Genomic DNA, 20,971 nt, shown 5'->3' on the forward strand with positions numbered 1-20,971 from the left:
AAGATATTTAGGAATTAACTCTATGGGGGAAATGATGCCAGACAACTTAGAGAGCTGGAAACCAGAAATAGCAGTTTCTAGAAAAGAAAGAGAATTAATAACATGAACAGATTGCAGCAGTCCTGGGCACATCGTGGTTCAGTGGAGGAAGAGAAGCTCCTCTCCAAGGAGCCAAAAGAAATTCTTTCACTGAGTTTAAGACAAACAGGTAGTGGTGTTCAACAAAGTCATAATCTGAGCAAAAAATTAGAGCAGATATGATGAGCTGAGCTGGTTTGGAGGAAAGTTCCAACACTCTTCAGTGAAAATGAGGAAGTGGCGACAGCTTAAAGTCTCCATTTGGATTTCCTCAATAGGAGACTAGAAATCTCTGCAGTTTATTCAAATAAGTTTACTTATTTTGACCTCTGTTATTTGTCTTGTTCTCTCACTAAGTGAATTCAACACTTCTCTCTCACCAATAGGTCATCCAGACATAAAATTAGCAAAGATGCTTACTGCCTAAGACGGGTATTACAAATCAATGAACTTAACTGATGTTTATAGAATATTTCATCCCAAAACAGATCTTACATTTCTTAGGTACTTATGAAACTTTCTCCAAAATAGACCATATGTTGGGTCACAAAACAAGTCTTACAAAATGTAAATAAATAAATAAAAATTTAAAAATAAGAAGATATAATCTCTTGAAACTTACCAGATCATAATGGTCTGAAAGTAGAAGTGAACAGGAAAAAAATCTTACAGGAACTACATAAACACCTAGAGATTGAGCAATACACTTTTGAATGATGAATGAATCATAGAAACATCAGGAAAAAATATTTTAAAAAACTTCTTAGGCTCAGAAGCACATTACAGGAATAGCAGTGTTCTGAAGAAGAATCCAGGAATTCAGGAGGAAAACAGCCACTTGGACCAAAGAAATAAGGAGGAAAACAGAAGCAATGGTTAGGGAAGGCCTTGAACTTCCAAATTACAGGTCTATAGAGTCACAAAACAAAAGACTTCAAACTATGAAACTGTGTATTCTAGCTTACAAACTCATAATGGATCTCCAGGTCTCTCTCACACACTGCAAGAAAGATAATGATCTCAGGACAGTGAAACAGGGAAGGCAAGGCAGCTGAGTTTATAATGAAATACCCCTTTGAGTACAAGTAGACTAATCCTACTGGGGAATTCTGAGAACCAGTGTATAAAATTCATATTTAAGATTTCTTCTAGGGCTGGGGATATAGCTCAGTTGTTAGGGTGCTTGTGTTTAATCCCCAGCACACAAAAAAAGAATTCTTCTATTCTGGCTTCCCAATGGAGGGGGACTGCTAAAACTAAATGAGATAGGTAACTGTGAATGAAGTCAATTTGGAAGCAGACTGAAACCTCATCCCATGCAAGCAAGGAGTCTGGAGACCTGAGTTAGTTGGATACCCAAACTGAGATCTCTGAACAGTGAGATGTGCTAATTGCAATATCTTATTACAACATAATAATTCAATTAACTTGTATCACCAGTATGGGCTTTTTGTTAATACACATTTTATTTCAGAGATGTCAATACCCCCAAAGACCAGCATGTATTCTCTGTAGCAAGATTTGTCATGTAATTGTATTTGTTCATGGATCTTCAACCTCTAGTAACCATACTATTTGAAAAAGAAATGTTTTCAGCATGAGGAGAAAAGAAGGAAAAATGGTTCCATCTAGAAAAATTTAACTGATTTACATCCTTCCTTCTTCCTCAGCAATTTTCCATTTAATGAACTTATTTCAGCAAGTCTTTGCTTCCCTCTTCACATACAATTGCTTACAACTCTGGCCCAACTTTCTTTTTTCATAAGTTATTGTTATCAAGGCAATTACCTGGAGAGTTTGGAATTATTTCAACAGACTCTAGAGAAAATTAGCAGCAAAGTTCTGTACTTGTATGGGTAGATAATTTCCCATGATTCCAGCAACTTGGATATCAAAAATCTGTTTTGAATCACAGATGGTAAACAAGCAAAACCTGCTCTTGTTCCTTGCTATTGACAAACACATATGCATACACATTACACCCAGAATTGAATCATCAATAGAAGTTGCCAGGATGAATAAGGAGCAAGAAGATAAAGTTTCCATTCAGATTGCTATTTGAAAATTCTTTCACTAAATAAATCAATAAATTCTTAGAATCAAATGTGAATAGATATTTAACATAATGGAGTCTCTGGGACATTTCAAAGGTTGTTTGAAGAGAAAAGTTTATAACTGTGAGTGCCTATATAAAACAAAAACAACAACAACATAAACAAACCTAAAATTCAGAAAGATCCCAAATAAAAAATCTCTTGATGCATCTCAAGCTCCTAGAAATACAAAAACAAACTAATTATAAAACTAATAAAGTAAGGAAATAATTAAGGTCTGAGATAAAATTAATGAAATAGAAAATTTAAAAAGCACAATAAAATTTAATAAATATTTGGTTCTTTATAAACAATATTGATAGACCCTTAGCCAAACTAACTAAAAAATGATAGATGAGATAAAATGAGAGATGAGAGAAGACATACAATTATAGATGAAAAAGTACATATCACCACAAACATCAGTGGAATCCAGAGTCTCTTTAGTTACTATTTTTGAAAACTTCTGGGAAATATTTAATATTGTGATATCTTCTTGTTGAATTGCTCTGTTTACATTGTGAAGGGAACTTCTTTGTCTCTTCTGATTAATTTTGGCTTGAAGTCTGCTTTGCTGAATATGAGAGCAGCTACTGCTGCTTGTTTTCAGGCGACATTTCCACGGAATATAATTTTCTGTCCTTTTACTTTCAGACTGTGGAAGGCTTTGCCTCAGAAGTGTGTCTTTTGTACACAGCATATAGTTGGGGTTTACTTTCCTTTTTCTTTCAGTGACAAGCACACTGTTGATAGCTTCAAGCTCTAACCTCTTAATTTTTTTAGTATTTTAAGCATTATTCCCTTGATCTTAATTTAAATCTATATTACCAATTCTATTTCCTTATTTATTTCTATTTTGCTCATTATATATCATTGATAACTTTTAAAAAATTATATATTTTTGTGTTGATTTAACTAGTGTTCCTATTTGTGGGAACTTAGAATTTGGTGTTCCAATTAAGGTTCATGCATCTATTCCAAATTAGTAATGCATAATAAGTGATTTAATTTTTATATTGCTTTAAATTAAGTATATATCTTTTAAGTGGTGTTGGTCTGCTATATAAGAAAATAGAAACTAAATCTTACCAAAGATTGTGAAGATATCCTCAATTCTGGTGAATCATAAACTCCTGTTGATATTTCCTTTCCCAATATTGTAATAAGCTTGGTGTGCCTTATTTGGTTTAATGTATTTTAGCATGTCTCTGCAGTTTTGGGATTCTGTTTTTTTAAAAATTTTCATTGTTGAATTTATGCTATTCACTTTATAATTCATATTACAGTAAGAAAGTAGCACTATTGTCATATAATGTAACTCATAGATAATTTACACAATTTAAAATATTATTTTCTTTCCTTCCCAAAAGCAATATTATTTTCTCCATTTCCCTAACTCAGAAGTGGAGAAAAACTTAATTTATTGGAAATTATATATTTTTTTAGTTTCTCACTGAAGGAAAACACAATGCATGAATTTTATTTGAAGTAATAAAGAGTTTAATAAAAGGGAGATCAAGATGAAATGTTAAATGTCATTGAGAAGGCTAATTGGAATAAAATGTAGACAAGAAACAATGAAGTGAGAAGCAGCAGTAAAGCAGTTGGAGATGTTTTATTTTCCTTTGATTCGACAAAACTTCTACTTCTTTGAGAGAAATACAATCTTCTTTATGGAGTCATTGAAAGCATGTTTCACTTGCTTGTTCCTCAAGGTGTAAATGAAAGGGTTCAGCAAGGGCGCTACAGAAGTGGTGAGAACTGAAACTCCTTTATTTATGGCCACCTCTTCCTTTGCTGAAGGCTTGATGTAGATGAAGATGCAGCTGCCATAGGTGATGGAAACCACAATCATGTGGGATGAGCAGGTGGAAAAGGCCTTTTTCCTTTGCTGAACAGAGGGGAATCTCAGAATGGTCTTGATGATGTATGTGTAGGACAGAACCACACAGACCAGGGTAATAATGAGGGCAAACACAGCCACAATGATAACCATCTGTTCTAGTACCCATGTGTCTGAGCATGAGATCTTTAGGAGGGGACTTGCATCACAGCTGAAATGATCAATGGCATTAGAATCACAGAATTCAAGCTGGAGACCTACATTTAGGGGTGGGACAATAATCATCAAGCCAGCTACCCAGCAGGAGAGGACTAATAAGGTGCACACTCTGTTGTTCATGATGGTCATATAATGAAGGGGTTTACAGATGGCCACATAGCGATCATAGGACATGGCTGCCAGGAGAAAAAATTCTGTTGCTCCAAAGAGAAAAACAAAAAATATCTGAGTTGCACAAGCATTGTAGGTAACAGTATTGTCTCCAGTTGATAAACTGTACAGGAATTGAGGTAACAGACAGTAGTAAATGAAACTTCTAGGAAGGAAAAGTTTCTGAGGAAGAAGTACATAGGTGTCTTCAGATGGGGATCCACCAGTGTGAGGGTGATAATAGTCAGGTTCCCTGTTACACTCAACATGTAGGTGAGCAACAGAAAGATAAAAAGCACAATTTGCAGTTTTGGGTCATCCGTCAGTCCCAGAAGGATGAAAGTGGTTACTGCTGTGTGGTTCCTCATCATAGAACTTTGATATTTACCTAATCCTTGTGTAAAATCAAGATTTTTGAAGAAAAAACATATTCAAATTCTACAACAAAAAGGTGTGCATATAGAAGATCAGCAAATTAGACTACATTTATCTTCTCCTTTACGTCAAAATCAATATTTGTACTATTCCAGTAGGCTTACTGAATTTTATGTCTACAAGAAGTGGAGATTTCCTTAAGGGATCATGTTATTGTTAAACAATCCAACTGTTTCTTTGATCTTTTGTTGCCCTCAGAATTTACAAATGTAGTTGATTTGTCACATAGGAATCATTATGTGGTCTGGATTTCCATTTCTGTGAAATCTCAAGATTATTAGATTGTTAGAGTGGATAGAAAATGTACTCTAAAAACGAGGAAGTTGTTCTTTTTCTGTTATATCCTTTGTGGCCACAAAAACAGTGTCTAATACATAACACATGTTCACTAATTTTTGAAGAAATTATTTAATGTGCCTTTATATAATTGTAACTTGTATTTCAATGTTTAAAAAAGTAGAGAATGTTTCAGATAATACTCATAGCTAAAAGGCTTTTACTGCAATGTCTGGAAGAGAAGAATTGCTGTGAAATCCTGATTGTAACTAAGGTAGTTTTTTTATTTTTTCTTCTTTGTTTAATTTACTTTCCTATCTATATCCCAAAACCATTTCTGTCACACAGACACTCGGTGAAATAACCAAATGTAATTAGTGATAAAGCCTTTTCATCTTTGAAATATAAATTCTACTCACCTCTTCATATCCATATTAGAATTTTTATTTAGCCATCCAGTTTTCTGTATTTTTCATAAGCAAATTCCGTGGTAGTGTTTCTAGAGGAAAAATGCTTGTCATAGATATAAATAAATAAACCTACCTTTTGTAAGGGAAAAATAATGTCATCACAATTCTATGGCCCAGAACAGTCACAGTCTGAAAAACCGTAATTCCACTTTTTTTTTTGCCTGGCCAGGATTTCTTCTCTTTTCTCCATTCTTCTAGTCTATTGATTCACCTAAAATATTATTAAATTATAAATTTCTTAGGATCCAACAGTTTTGAGGTAAGGAACATAATAGCAGTGAATTCTTCTTTGGCAGTGAACAGAAACCAGGTACAAGATAAAGACAAGGCTGAGTGAGTAGGAAAATTCAAGTTGTTTGTTTGTTTTTAACTTCTCTTTTCTGGTGATTTTGCTATCCCCCAGGAGGTGTGCTCATGGCTTACAATCTTTGTTACACTGGAAATCTTGGGTGTTTGGGGTCTACAGTTAAAAAAATTGACTATTGATCTTTCTAACAGCTCATATTAAGTTGTAAAATACAATCAGATATTACTTTATATCTCTTATGTTATCTATTAACAGCAGCAAATACGTGTTTTGATAAGGATGTGGAGAAATTGAAATCTGTGCACCTTTTGGTGGGAATGTAACCTGGTATATAGTTACTGAAGAAAACATTATGAAGTTTCCTCAGAAAACTAGCAATAGACTGGCTGTATAATCTAGCAATCCCACTTTTTGTCATGCTTCCAAGAGAATAGGTAACAGTATCCCAAAGAAAAATCTGCATTCCTGTGTTCATTGCAGAAAAAAAATAGCAAAGCTTTGGAAACAACCCAGATGTCAAAATGGGTAAAAAGAAAATGTGATGCACATGAGCACACACATACACACACACAATGAAATATTGTTTAACTATAAAAAGAAAGAATCCCTGCAATATGCAACATCATGAATATCCTGAAAGATATTATCAAAGTGAAATGGGTTACAGAAGGGCAAATGTTCCGTGATTCCACTTCAATGAAGTATTTAACATAGTCAGATTGAAACAAACAGTGATTCAGAAGGGTAGTTGTCAGGAGCAAAGGAAAGGGAAATGGAGAGTTTTCTGTGGCTATGAAATTTCAGTATGGAAGATAAGTAAGTCTAGAGATCCTCTGTGCAACATGGTGCCATTATTAGCACTGCTATTTTGGGCACTGAAAAAAATTTAAGAGGGCATATGTCCTGTTAAGTGTTTTTACCAAAACAAAGAAATAAACAACAACAGTTATAAACAAATGAAACCAAAACCTAAAAGGGAAACAAGGAAATTTGGGGAGCTGAAGGATATATGTTTATTTTCTCTATTGTGATGACGTCTTCATAGTATGACCATGTCCTAACTCATCAAATTGAGTATTTCAAATATATGAAATTTATGTTACAAATTATACCTCAATAAAGCTGTTAAAAAGAAACACATGCTGAAGACAATTACACTATCTAAATGAATTCTCACTTCCAAAATTATGAACAGAATGCCTCATATTCTGCCAAATGGCATCTGGCCCCATACCCACTGATCTTTGTCCCTAGTGAATGGGCTATTGGTGAATCACATCTGAAGTCATTTGGTCAACTGTATCATTTGGAAAAGACCTAGGATGTTTATCTGGAGTGTCTTAAAGTAAACATTTGCCTCCTTAATTATTTGACTTATAGTTTTTCCTTTTGTACATTTATAGTCTTTCGTGTGATCCTTTACCCAAACTTCAAATTTCACCTGTTTTTCTCAGAAACACAATATCACTTTCATTTCTCTTTTCAGTCTTATATTCTATTGAGTAGGGGTAAATATGTCTTCTCCTTTTTTATAAGAAAAGAATCCTCTTAATTCTCCTAATATTTTTGAGTTTTGTCCTCTAAGACATCTTTCCACCAGTGCAGGCTAGGGGAAGTTGTATTAAGGTAATGATTACTTCATAGCGTCCATTCTCCATACTCATCTTCCCAAACTCCCAATGTCCTTCTGCCAGAGTGTGCCACTCTGACATCCTCTTGGCCCTAGTCTTCCCAAGGAATGAAGTGCTCTGGATGCTTTCAGCCCCGTAGCTCTTAATTCTGCTTCAGGGATTGATTGAACTTGGCTATTGGCAAACATCTAGCAAGCTATGTAAAACAAATCTATTCCAAGTAGCATCTGCTATTTCCCAGGCACCAGGATAGGTTCCATATCAAGAAAATCATTTAATTTGTATTAAAACTCTCACTGTCATTTTCTATAATCTGTAACATTCATCTTTTGAATTAGAATTATCAAAGTAATTTTTCTCAAATATAGATTCATGAGAATTAAACGGATCTAAAAATTTTCACCAAGAAATAGGGGAGTGAGATCAGATGCTAGTGGAGAAATTAGAAGGCAGAATAATTGTAATACAATGATTTAGAGTTTCATAAACATAGTAATGTTTGAGAATCACCTAGGCAATTAAAGTTTAGTGTTCAACACTGCCATTGTCATCTACCCCTCCATCAGTACCATTCCTTATGCCATAAACCATTACTTAATTAGTATATTTGCATTATACTATAGACACAAATGAAGGATAAATAAAATATTAATAGAGTTCCTCTTACCAGCATTATACGCCTTATTTTGTTGATGTAATCCCTGATCATTACTTGTAGTCTTCATGTAGAGGAACAGATTGTTCTTCTGTTTATAGAGTAATGATTGCCCCAATCAGCCAGCCCTAATTATTTATAATGCTGGCAATGAACATATGCACTATCTGAAACACGGTTTCTTGGCTTTTTTCTATTTCCCTATCATTGAATGAAATGTTGTTTCTGCAGGAGATAACAGTTTGTTTTAAAAATGATTTTATCTTATTAACTCAGTTTGCTTTTTAAAAATTCCTGCAAATAACATGAGTCCTGTGGGTCTAGAAAAATGAATTCTTCCTTCCTATGGCCATGTGCCTTAGAAAATCCCACGTGGTATATATGGTAAGACTCAGCTTGCTTTCAGGTTATCATCACAGGAAAATAGGCAGAAAACTAAGGGAAATGACACAGACCTGGTATGACTTAGATGAAGATGCTAACAGAGCACACTGAACAATATTGTCCAATGACCATGCATCACGTGCATTTACTTCTGAGTGAGATGCAAGGTTTTTGAAGACATCCATAAAAAGGAATCTATTCCCCTTGATGATATCCCACCCCCATCTCAAGATTGGTCCCTGAAAGCCTCTCAGGCTAACCAAGAGCTTATTTTAGGAAAAAACAAAACAAAACAAACAAACAAACAACAACAACAACAAAAAAAAAACAACAGGACTCTTGTTTTCAAGTTCCTGGGATTTTCCATATGAGTTCAATCTTTTTAAATGCAAATCATATTTTGACTTTGATATATAAAAATCAATGTCTTAATGGTTTCTCTTTTATACAGGTATGATTTACTATAACTAGCTCTTTGATTTTAGTTATCTTAGAACTAATTGTCTCTCAACTACTTCAGGAAACAAAAAGGGCAATGAGTGGAATAAGGCATAAAGTCAATAAAAGTTGACATCTTTTCTGTCACCACATCCCTCAGACCTCCCGCTCTGTATGCATACCAAGCAAAAAAGGTCTTGGTGAAAATCCTTGCCTTGATAATGTTGTGCAGTGAATGAGGAAGAAATAAAAGTTCTCCCAATAGACAGTAATTTGTCTCACTTAGATATTAAGAGAAAGATTTCATTAAACTAATAGGAAATATTAGACCATTTCTACTTAAAATTTTCACAGTAAAAGAACATTTACAATTTAGAAAATGTTGAAATTTTAAGTAATCTAATATTTTTTGTTGTATATTTTCCAAGGATTTGGAAGTCATATTTCCGTGTGTCTTTTAAATTACACAGCATGGATAACTATAAATTACTAGATGGATACTTAAACATGCCCTGACCAAGTAGTTAGTCTTGTCAAAAATCTGGTGAATAATTTAAAAACATGTTTCTTACAATTTTCCATATTAAAAAGTTGAAGCAAAGCTTAAAAAATTACAGGAAAATACAGCAACAAATATTTCTTCCCCTGATCTCTCAAAAGAGAAAGCAGTTCTCACATCTACCTTACATTACTTACTCTTGATAATTTTTCATCATTTTAGCTGGTAGCTCCTTAGCGGGTTTAACTGTGTTGTGTTAAGGAAGATGTGACTTGTCCAGGGCTAGCACCATCATCTAAATTGGGTCTGCACACATATTTTGGAGAGTCGTGAATTTTCCTAGTTTCCAAGTTTCACGTAGTTATGTTATATCTTTAGAAACTCTTTCTTACTTTGAATATTGGAAACATTTTCTTTGCTCTCTAACATTCTGATAAGAAAATCAGAGAGAGAAGAAAAAAAAGAATTTTCTTTGGGTTGCAAAGAGTGATGCTCTGATCTTTCGGAGCAGACAGTTAATAATTTCACTCCCCAAATAATGATATTTATGTTTTCTGCTCTATCTCTGGAAAGCACCCTGGGATTACCTGAATTAATAATCATGTATCCTTAGTTCCCAGGTTCAGACATCACTTACTGAGCCCTCTGAGTAATTAGCCTTGGCAAAGCAACTAAAGTAGACAGCAGCAGAGACACTTTCCTTTGAGACAGTAAGATAGCAAACAAGAATCAGCTAGGGGGCAGGTGCTCATCTTAATGAAAATGAAAAAAAACACAAGTCACATTCAACTCCCCATTCTCTCCATTAGAATGTCTAAGGATATAATTCTGTCTGTTAATAAAATATCTTATTGAATCCTCCATGATAAAATGTTTGGTAGTATATCTACTACATGTGAAAATTTTAATTGATAAAGATTATTATGTATAAAAAGTTATTATAATATCCATCATTTTTTTAATCTGAATTTACATTTGAAAGCAGGAAAACAAATATAAGGTGGACATTATTTGTTCTATTTGAAAACAGTGCATCTTCTTATTGCTTTGTGTTTGGAGATTTCCAGCTTTTGTCTTTTAGTTATTTATAAAATACAAAATAAGTTATTATGAATTACAGTTGACCTTGTTCTAGAGAATATTATCACTATTGTACAATGTGATCAATTTTTTAAACATCCATTAATGAGAAAGAATAGATAATATTTGTCTACATGTGATTTAATTTACTTTCCATATTGTTCTCTAGTTATATCCATTTTTGGCACTTGATATTAATTGATAGCTGAAGAATCTCTAAGGATTTTGTATGTTGATTTTTGTATCATGCTACTTTGCTGAATTAATTTAGTGGAGTGTGGGGGATTTTCTCTACCTAAGACCATATTATTTTACAAACAATGACAATGTGATTTCCTCTATACCAATTAAGATGCCGTTTATTTCTTTCTTTTGCCTGATTGTCCTTGCTAGAATGAAAGTGGTGGAAATAGCATTATTATTCCAGATGTTAGAGAGAAAGCTTCCAGCTTTTCTCTATTCAGTGTGGTTGCAACTGTTGACTAACCATTTATAGACTTTATTGAGATACTTAAAGTGTTCTGTTTTTATCATGAAGGGATTGTGAGTTTGTATCAAATGCCTCTTCTACATCTATTTAGGTGATTATATATTTCTGTCTTTCATTTTGATGATGCTGTATAACTTGTTTATTGATTTGCATATTTTGAACCATCCTTGCATCCCTGGCATGATTCCCAGTTAATCATGGTGCATTCTCTTTTTAATATGTCATTTGATTCAGTTCAGTTTGCTAGTTGTTTTTGAGAATTTTTGCATCTACATTCATTGAGGATATTGGCCTGTAGCTTTGTTTTTTGTTAAGTCCTTGTCTAGTTCTGGTATCAGGGAAATTAATGCTAGCCTGAGGGAAGAAATTTGGAAAATTTCCTCCTCTTCAATTTTATGGAACCACTTAAAAATGAAAATAACATATTTTACATATTAGGTAGAACTTGATAGTGAAGCCATCTAGACCTGGGTTTTTCTTTGAAGGGAGATTTTGTTTACTGATTCAACCTCGTTTATCACCATTGGCTGTTCAGTTTTTCTATTTCTTCATGATTAAATCTTGGCAAGGTGTACATTTCCAGGTTTGTTTTCCTTTCTTCTAGCTTATCAATTGTGGTATAGTTGTTCATAATAATATCTAAGGTTTCTCTGTATTTCTTCAGTGCCAATTTTAATAATTCAAATTTCATCTCTGATTTAGTTTGTTTGAATATTCTCTGTCTTCTCAATAGTCTTACTAGGGAATTGTCACTTTTCTTTATTTTTTTTGAAGGAACAGCTCTTCATTTAATTTTTCTTCTGTGTTGTTTTTTAAATTTTGTGTTCCACTCATTTTGTCTTAGATCATTATTTCTTTCCTTTTACTAATTTTAAATTTTGTTTGTTCTTTTTCTACTGCTTTGAGATGCAAAGATAGGTTCTTTATTTTAGGTCTTTACTTTTTTGGTGCAGGTGTGACTGCTGTGAATATTCTTCAAGGTACTGCTTCTGTTGTATAGCATTGGTTTTGGTATGCTGTGTTTCCAATTTCTATTGTTTCAAAAAGCTTTTAAACTTTATTTACTATTGGTTATTCAAACCTGAGATTGTTTAATTTCCCTGGATTTATATAAAGTTTTTTTTTTATTTAATTCTTGTTTTATTATGTCATGCTATGTTTGGAAAAGATAAATGAATATGATCTCAATTTTCAAAATATTTATTGAGATTTGTCTTGTAGCCTATAATATGATCTATTTTGAAAATTATTCCATGGTTTTAGAAGAACATGCATTCTTCATTTGTTGGATGGAAGGCCTGTAAATGTCAACAGACAATTAATTCTGCTGTTTCTTTGTTGATTTTCTGCCTGAACAATTCTGTGCATTATTGAAAGTGGGGTGTACAAGTCCAATACTATTATTGGTTTGAAGTTGATTTCTCCCTTTCATCTATTAATATTTACTTTATTTATTTGTGTGCTCAAATATTGGAAACATATATAACTATTATTTCCTTTTGCAGAATTGACCCTTTATCACTATTTAATTACTTCCTTGTATCATTTTTTTAAATTTATTTTTTTATTTCCTTTTTTTTTAGTCTTGGTGATGTTGGGGATTAACCTCAGGGCCTCACACATTCTAGGAAAGCACTTTAGCACTAGCTACACCTCTGGCCATATAGATTTTTATTTAAGGTATGGTTTCATGATGTAACTGTGGACACTCCAGCTTTATTTTAGATTCTATTTTCATGAAACATCTTATTACATACCCTTACTTCTAGTCTCTGTGAGTCTTAGAGGTGAATTGTACTTCTTGTCAGAAATGTATAGTTGGTTCTTTTATTTTTCATTTAAATACTTCACATCTTTTATTAGAGAATTTAACTTGCTTACATTTAAATAAATTATCAATAGGGAAAGAATTTTCTCCTCAATATTTTTTTTGAATTTATATATGACATCGGAATGCATTACAATTCCTAATACACATATAGAGCACAATTATTTATACAGAGTATATTCACACCAATTCGTGTCTTCATACCTGTTCTTTGGATAATAATGATCATCACATTCCACCATCATTAATAACCCCATGCCTCCTCCTTTCCCCTTCAACCCCTCTGCCCTACCTAGATTTTGCCTATACCTCCTATGCTCCCACTCCTTATCCCATTATGAATCAGCCTCTTGTATCAAAGAATACATCCAGCATTTGTGTTTTTTTTTGGGGGGGTGATTGGCTAATTTCACTTAGCATTATCTTCTCTATCCATTTACCTGCAAGTAACATGATTTTATTCTCTTTTATTGCTGAGTATTATTCCATTGTGAATATATGCCACTTTTTCTTATCCATTCATCTATTGAAGGGTGTCTAGGTTGGTTCCACAGTTTAGCTATTGTAAATTGTGCTGCTATGAATATTGATATGGCTGTGTCCTGTGGTATGCTTTTTTTAAGTCCTTTGCGTATAGTCCTCTGAGGAGAGGGATAGCTGGGTCAAATGGCAGTTTTATTCCCAATTTTCCAATTAATCTCTATATTGCTTTCCATATTTACTGCACCAATTTTCAGTCCCACCAGTAGTGTATGAGGGTACCTTTTTCTCAAAATCCTCGACAACACTTACTTTTGTTTATATGCATAATACTTTTGTTTATATACATTCTGACTGGTGAGAGATGATACCTTAGAGTGGTTTTGATTTGCATTTCTCTAATTGCTAGAAATGATGAACATTTTTTCATATATTTGTTGATTGATTGAATATCCTCTTCTGAGAATTGTCTCTTCAGGTCCTTGTCCCATTTATTCATTGGGTTACTTGGTTTTTTGCTGTTTAGCTTTTTGGGTTCTTTATTTACCCTAGAGATTAGTACTCTGATATGTGAGGGGAAAAGATTTGCTTCCAATATATAGGCAATCTATTCACCTCACAGATTGTTTCTTTTGCTGAGAAGAAATTTTTTTAGTTTGAGACCATCCATTTATTGATTCTTGGTTTTAATTCTTGTGCTGTAGGAGTCCTATTAAGGAAGTTGGGGCCTAATCCCACATGATGGAGATTAGGGCCTACTTTTTCTTCTACTAGACACAGAGTCTCTGGTTGTATTCCTAAGTCCTTGATACATTTTGAGTTGAGTTTTGTGAATGGAGAGAGGGGTTTAATTTCATTTTGTTGCATATGGATTTCCAGCTTTCCCAGCACCATTTGTTGAAGAGGCTATCTTTTCTCCAATTCATGTTCTAGGCACTTTTGTCTAATATAAGATAACTGTAGTTTTGTGGGTTGGTCTCTGTGTCCTCTATTCTATACTGTTGGTCTACCAGTCTGTTTTGGTACCAGTACCACGCTGTTTTTGTTATTATTGCTCTGTAGTATACATTAAGGTCTAGTATAGTGATGCCATCTGCTTCACTCTTCCTGATAAGAATAGCTTTAGTTCTTCTGAGTCACTTATTTTTCCAGATGGAGTTTATAATTGCTTTTTCTATTTCTGTGAGGAATGCCATTGGAATTTTGATCGGAATTGCATTAAATCTGTATAATGCTTTTGGAAGTATGGTCATTTTGATAATATTAATTCTGCCTATCCAAAAGCAAGGTAGATCTTTCCATCTTTAAAGGTCTTCTTTAATTTCTTTATTTAAGGTTCTGTAATTTGTATTGTATAGATCTTTTTCAACTCTTTTGTTAGGTTTATTCCCAAGTATTTTCTTTTTATAGGCTATTGAAAATCTTTTTCCCTACTTTCCCTTTCTGAGGATTTATCACTGATATACAGAAATGCCTTTGATTTATGGGTGTTGATTTTATATCCTGGTACTTTGATGAATTCATTTACTAGTTCTAGGAGTTTTCTGGTGTAACTTTTAGGTTCTTCCAGGTATAGAATCATATCATCAGCAAATAATGCCAATTTGAGTTCTTCTTTTCCTATATGTATCCCTTTAATTTCTTTCATCTGTCTATTTGCTCTGACCAGTGTTTTTTAAGAACTATGTTAAATAGAAGTGGTGAAAGAGAGAACCCACCCCTGTCTTGTTCCAGTGTTTAGAGGGAATGCCTTCAATTTTTCTCCATTTAGAATGATGTTTGGCCTGGGGTTTAGCATAGATACCCTTTATGATGTTGAGATATGTTCCTGTGATCCCTACTTTTTATAGTGTTTTGAACATAAAGCATTTTGTCAAATGCTTTTTCTGCATCTATTGAGATGATCACATATATGATTTTTATCTTTGAGTCTATTGATGTGATGAATTACATTTATTGATTTCTGTATGTTGAACCAATCTTGCATCCCTGGGATGAATCCCACCTGACCATGAGGCATGATTTTTTTGATATGTCTTTGTATTTGATTTGCCAGAATGTTATTGAGAATTTTTGCATCTATGTTCATTAGAGATGTTGGTCTGAAGTTTTCTTTCTTTCTTTTTTTTTTTCTTTTTTGATATGTCTATGCCTGGTTCTGGCATCAGAGTCATATTGGCCTCATAGAATGAGTTTAGAAGTGCTGCTTCTTTTTTCTATTTCCTGAAATAAATTGGAGAGTATTGCTATTAGTTCTTTTTTAAAGGTCTTGTAGAACTCAGCTGTGTAACTGTACGGTCCTGGGCTTTTCTTGGTTGGTAGACCTGCTATTTCATTACTTTAAATCAATTTGTTTAAATTGTGTATATTAACCTGATTCAAATTGGGCAAATTATATGACTCTAGAAATTTGTCAATGCCTTTTATATCTTCTATTTTATTGAAGTACATGTTTTCAAAATAATTTCTAATTATCTTCTGTATTTCTGTAGTGTTTGTTGTGATATTTTGTTTTTCATCATGTATGCTAGTGATCTGAGTTTTCTCTCTCCTTCTCTTCATTAGGATGGCTAACGGTCTGTCAATTTTATTTATCATTTCAGAGAAGAAACTTTTGTTTTGTCAATTTTTTCAATTGTTTCTTTTGTTTCAATTTCATTGATTTCCACTCTGCTTTTAATTATTTATTGTCTTCTGCTTCTTTTAGTGTTGATTTGTTCTTCTTTTCGTAGGGCTTTGAGATGTAGTGTTAAGTCATTTATTTGTTTACTTTTTCTTCTTTTAAGGAATGAACTTCATACAGTGAACTTTCCTCTTAGAATTGCTTTCATAGTGTCCCAGAGATTTTGATATGTTGTATCTGTGTTCTCATTCACCTCTAAAATTTTTTAATATCCTTCTTGATGTCTTCTGTAACCCATTGTTAATTCAGTAGCATATTATTTAGTCTCCAGGTGTTGGAGTGCATTTTATTTATTATTTTATGATTGATTTCTAATTTCATTCCATTATGATCTGATAGAATGCAGGACAGTATCTCTACTTTTTTGTATTTGCTAAGAGTTTCTTTGTGACATAGGATATGGTCTATTTTAGAGAAGGATCTCTGTGTTGCTGAGAAGAGAGTATATTCTCTCATTGAAGGATGAAATATTCTCTATGAGTCAGTTAAGTCTAAATTATTGATTATATTATTGAGTTCTATCTTTTCTTTTGTCACCATTTGTTTGGAAGATTTATTTTGTAATGAAAGAGGTGTGTTAAAGTCACCCAAATTTTTTGTGATGTGGTCTATTTGACTCTTGAACTTGAGAACAGTTTGTTTAGTGAACAAAGCTTCTCATTGTTTGGGGCATATATATTTATAATTGCTAAGTCTTGTTGGTATATGGTTCCCTTTAGCAGTATTTAGTGTCCTTCTTTATCTTTTTTGATTGACTTTGGTTTGAAGTCTACTTTATTTGATATGAGGAAGGAAATTCCTGCTTGCTTCCACAGTCCATGTGATTGGTATGATTTTTCCCAACACTTCACCTTCAGTCTGTAAATGTCTTTTTCTATGAGATGAGTCTCTTGGAGGCAGCATATTGTTGAGTCTTTTTTAAAAAAAAAAATCCAGGTTTCTAGTCTGTGTCTTTTGATTGGTGAGTTTAGGCCATTAATATTCATGGTTATTATTGAGAAATAATATGTAGTCCCAACCATTTTTGTTTATTTTTGGTATTTAACATGACTTGGTTTCTCCTATGATAAGATTTTCCTTTAGTATAATACCTCCCTCTCCTGATTTTCATCATTGTGTTTCATTTCTCTTCTTGAATATTTTGCTGAGGATGTTCTGTAGTCCAGGCTTTCTAGTTGTAAATTTTTTTGACTTTTTTTTATCATGGAAGGTTTTTATTTCATCATCAAATTTAAAGCTTAGTTTTACTGGATATAAGATCCTTGGTTGGCATCCATTTTCTTTCAGAGCTTGGCATATGTTGTTCTATGATCTCCTGGCTTTGAGGGTCTGGGTTGAAAAATCTGCAGAGATTCAATGTAGTTTCCCCCATATGTGATCTGACTACTCTCTGTTGCAGCATTTAAGATTCTATCCTTATTCTGAATGCTAGACATTTTCACTATGTTTGGCTGTAGATCTGTTGTAATTTTATACATTTGGTGTCCTCTAAGCCTCCTGTATTTGGTTTTCCAATTCATTCTTCATGCCTGGGAAATTTTCTGATATTATGAGATTGTGCATTGCTTTGATTTGAAACTCTATGCCTTTCTCTATCCCAATAACTCTTATATTTGGTCTTTTGATGCTGTCCCATAATTCTTGGATTTTCTGTTCATGGGGTCTAACTATCTTCACTTTCTGATCAACTATATTTTACAGATTATATGGTTTGTCTTCACTTTCTGACATTCTTTCTTCTAAGTGAGCTAGTCTGTTCGTTATGCTTTCTATTGAGTTTTTTGTTTCATTTATTTTTCATTTCAAGGATTTCCATTTTTTTCCAGAGTCTCTCTGTCTCTCTTGAAGTAATCTTTTGCTGCCTATATTTGCTCTCTTATCTCATTGTTGAAGTGATTAATCTTTGTTTGTATTTGCTAATTTAGGTCATTCTTTAATTCACAGATCATTTTATTTATGAACCTTCTGAGCACCTTCTCTAACAATTCATCAACTTTGCTGTCCATAAGTTCTTTTATTATAGTGTCCTGGTTTGTTTGGGGGCACTTTCCTCCCTTGTTTTTTCATGTTGTCTATGTGTCTTCCTTTTTTTGCAGTGTGGGTCTGAGATATTACAGCTTCTTCCCTATATTCTTATAGTACCCAAGCAGATTGTCTGTACCTCACCTTGATGTTGGGCTTCCAGACCATGCTGGTGTCCCTCAATGAATGCTACTGCATCCTGGGTCTGGGTCCTGCTCAAGTTGGTGTGGATGGATCTGGGCTGCTGGGCTTGACCCACTGCAGTAGTCTGCTGGTGGGAAAGGGTGGTCCTGCGCCTTGGCTAGGCTCTGGTGAGTGTCTTCCCCACCAGGGGAAGGGTGAACTGGGTCTACTGAGATCCTGGATCCTGGGTGGGCTGCTATGGGCACTCTGGCCAGGATCTCTGCTCCCGCAGTAATCCACTGGTCAGAAGGGGTGGTCCTGCACTATAGACTAGGCTCTGGCAAGTGTCTGTCCCACCTGGGAAGGGGTGTACCAGGCCTGCTGTGTGCCTTGGCCCTGCAGAGGTCTCAATATGCAAATACTTACAGCATTTTGTAACTTCTTTTCTGGTTTTAGTGTAGTTCCTTCCTATCCTTTCCACTTTTCTTACTGTCTCCTTTTCTGATTAAGTGATTTACTTCATTTGTGACAGTGTTTTGATTTCTTGCTTATTATTTTTTGTTTACAGATTTTTTTTTGTTTTTCCTCTGAGGGTACAAAGACATCTTTGAGTATAACAACTTATTTAAAAATGATTACAATGTAGCATGATTATAAAGCTAAGAAAAAAGAAGCTATAACAATAAAAACACTACATTTGTATTCCACTCCTCCTCATATTTTGAATTTTTAATATCTCACCTCACATCTTTCATGTAAACATATAACGTACTTATTTGGCTTCTTTTGTTCATCATCTTCATACACACTACTGTACAACATTAAGGCATTGTGAATTTGTCTGTATGATTACTCTCACTATTGAGTTTTAAATCTTTTCATTTTTCCTTCTTACTCTTCAACATCACTTTCTTTCATTTTAAAGAACTCCCTCTAGCATTTCTTGGCATTCAGTTCTGGTGATGACTAATCCTCCCAGCATTTAGCTAAGCACACCTTTTCCTCTTTTTCATTTCAAAGAATAGCTTTTTCATTTCCTCTTTTTCATTTCAAAGAATAGCCTTGATTGGTACAGTATTTTTTGTTGATAATTTATTTTCCCATAGAGTAAAGAAAAAATAATAATAATAATACATTTATATATAATACACACAGAGAGAGAAAGTTAGGAGACAGAAACAGAAAGAAGGAACAAGACATTTTGACTATTGAAGAGAAAAGGAAAGAAAGTATAACAAACCAAACCAAACCAAACAACAGTTAAAGGAAAAGCAAAAGAGAAAACTCATCAGCTATCAGGGAACAACATAACAAAAGGATACTAAAAACAAAAAAGAAAGATGAAACTAAAAAAGGAACAAACATGTATGTATTTGCATATGCATGAACTAATCTGCAAATGCAATAGGAATGAACAAAAATTCTTAATGAAAAACGAAAGAATTATGTACACTGAGGTGGCCAAAAGTATGGACAAGGAGAGATATTTGTTATATATGCCTTACTGCTCTTATTTCCAATTTTATTGGATTGTGTGCCCTTTAGAGATGACAAGACCTGAGAATTATTTAACATTTTCTCCTTTGGTGTCCTGGGATCAAACACTGGAGTGGATTGGAATCAAAGTTGGTTGAAATGGCTCTCAGCTTCCCTGCTCACCATTAAAGGTAAGATAGAATGGGAAGTATGAACAATTGAAAAATTTTTCTAGAAAGAGTAGATCAATGCATTCCCAAAGTAGAGTTCTAAATGGGAAGTTCCTATGGCTGGGGTCAAGCTCTGATCGCAACTTTGGGAATTTGTTGGGAGGTACCTACTTTGGAGAGATATTAACACATCCCTGAGGCCAAAGAGATGCAATTATCTGATGGGCACCTGAATCTTGGGACACCACCCCACCAAGAAATCTACTTATTGGCAGGATGACCAGCTGCCTTGGATGTAGGGTGTATAGCTGGTATTGTTATTAAAAGAGAATATTACAAATTGTAACTCTGAGCCATTTGTAAGTCCAGAAGAATAAATTCTCCAACTAATATTTCTTTTGGCATGGCTATGCTCTGAATTCTGAAACTTCTAAGGTAAAAGCAAAAGTGAATGTCAACTCATATAAAATTTCTTATACATTTTTGGTGCTCTTATTCTGCATAAAGAATATCACTAGACACATTCAATAAGAAGTAGCAACACAGCTGTCCCTCAGAAGTAAAGCTCATATCAGAATGTGTTAGGGAGGGAAAGGATTAATCTATATCCAATTATTTAAAAACCTCAGTTTTGATAATTCTCTCTCATGTTTTTGGTTACTTAGTTAATATACAGAATGGAGTTTTTAAATAAATAGTAATAAAATGAGTAATAATTAAAACTGCTTGGCTTAATAGTGCTTGGAGAAGTTGAAACAAGTCATCAAAAGAAGTAGCAACTTTGAAAAGTTAATGACCATAAAACATAAGTTCAATGTCTTATTGGAAAACATTGTTTAGCTGCAAGTCAACAATTTTAAAAATGATTCTTAATCTACAGTTACAGAAAATAAAAGATCAAATAAAAATGCTATATTTGGGGGAAATTCAGTGAAATCCTTCTTATCTTGCCTTATGTTAAATTGACCCAATTAGCTCTTCTTTGACTAAAGTTGACTTAAGTTGACAAAACTTTCTTGGGCAAAAGCACCTCATAAGGGCCATCTCATATATCATGGAAGCCAGACTGAAATATACCTTCCCAGGGTCAGGAATTTGTTGGAAAAGCCTTTAGAATAGCATAGGCGTTTACTTGTGGCAG

General features: G+C 33.7%; 1 pseudogene; it reads right to left on the reverse strand.

The window, feature by feature from the left end:
* Positions 1-3,813: 3,813 nt before the first annotated feature.
* LOC144254969 (olfactory receptor 6C2-like) lies at positions 3,814-4,751 on the reverse strand (annotated as a pseudogene).
* Between the last annotated feature and the right edge of the window lie 16,220 nt (positions 4,752-20,971).

The sequence above is a fragment of the Urocitellus parryii genome, chromosome 5 (assembly GCF_045843805.1).
Source record: "Urocitellus parryii isolate mUroPar1 chromosome 5, mUroPar1.hap1, whole genome shotgun sequence".
NCBI lineage: Eukaryota > Metazoa > Chordata > Mammalia > Rodentia > Sciuridae > Urocitellus > Urocitellus parryii.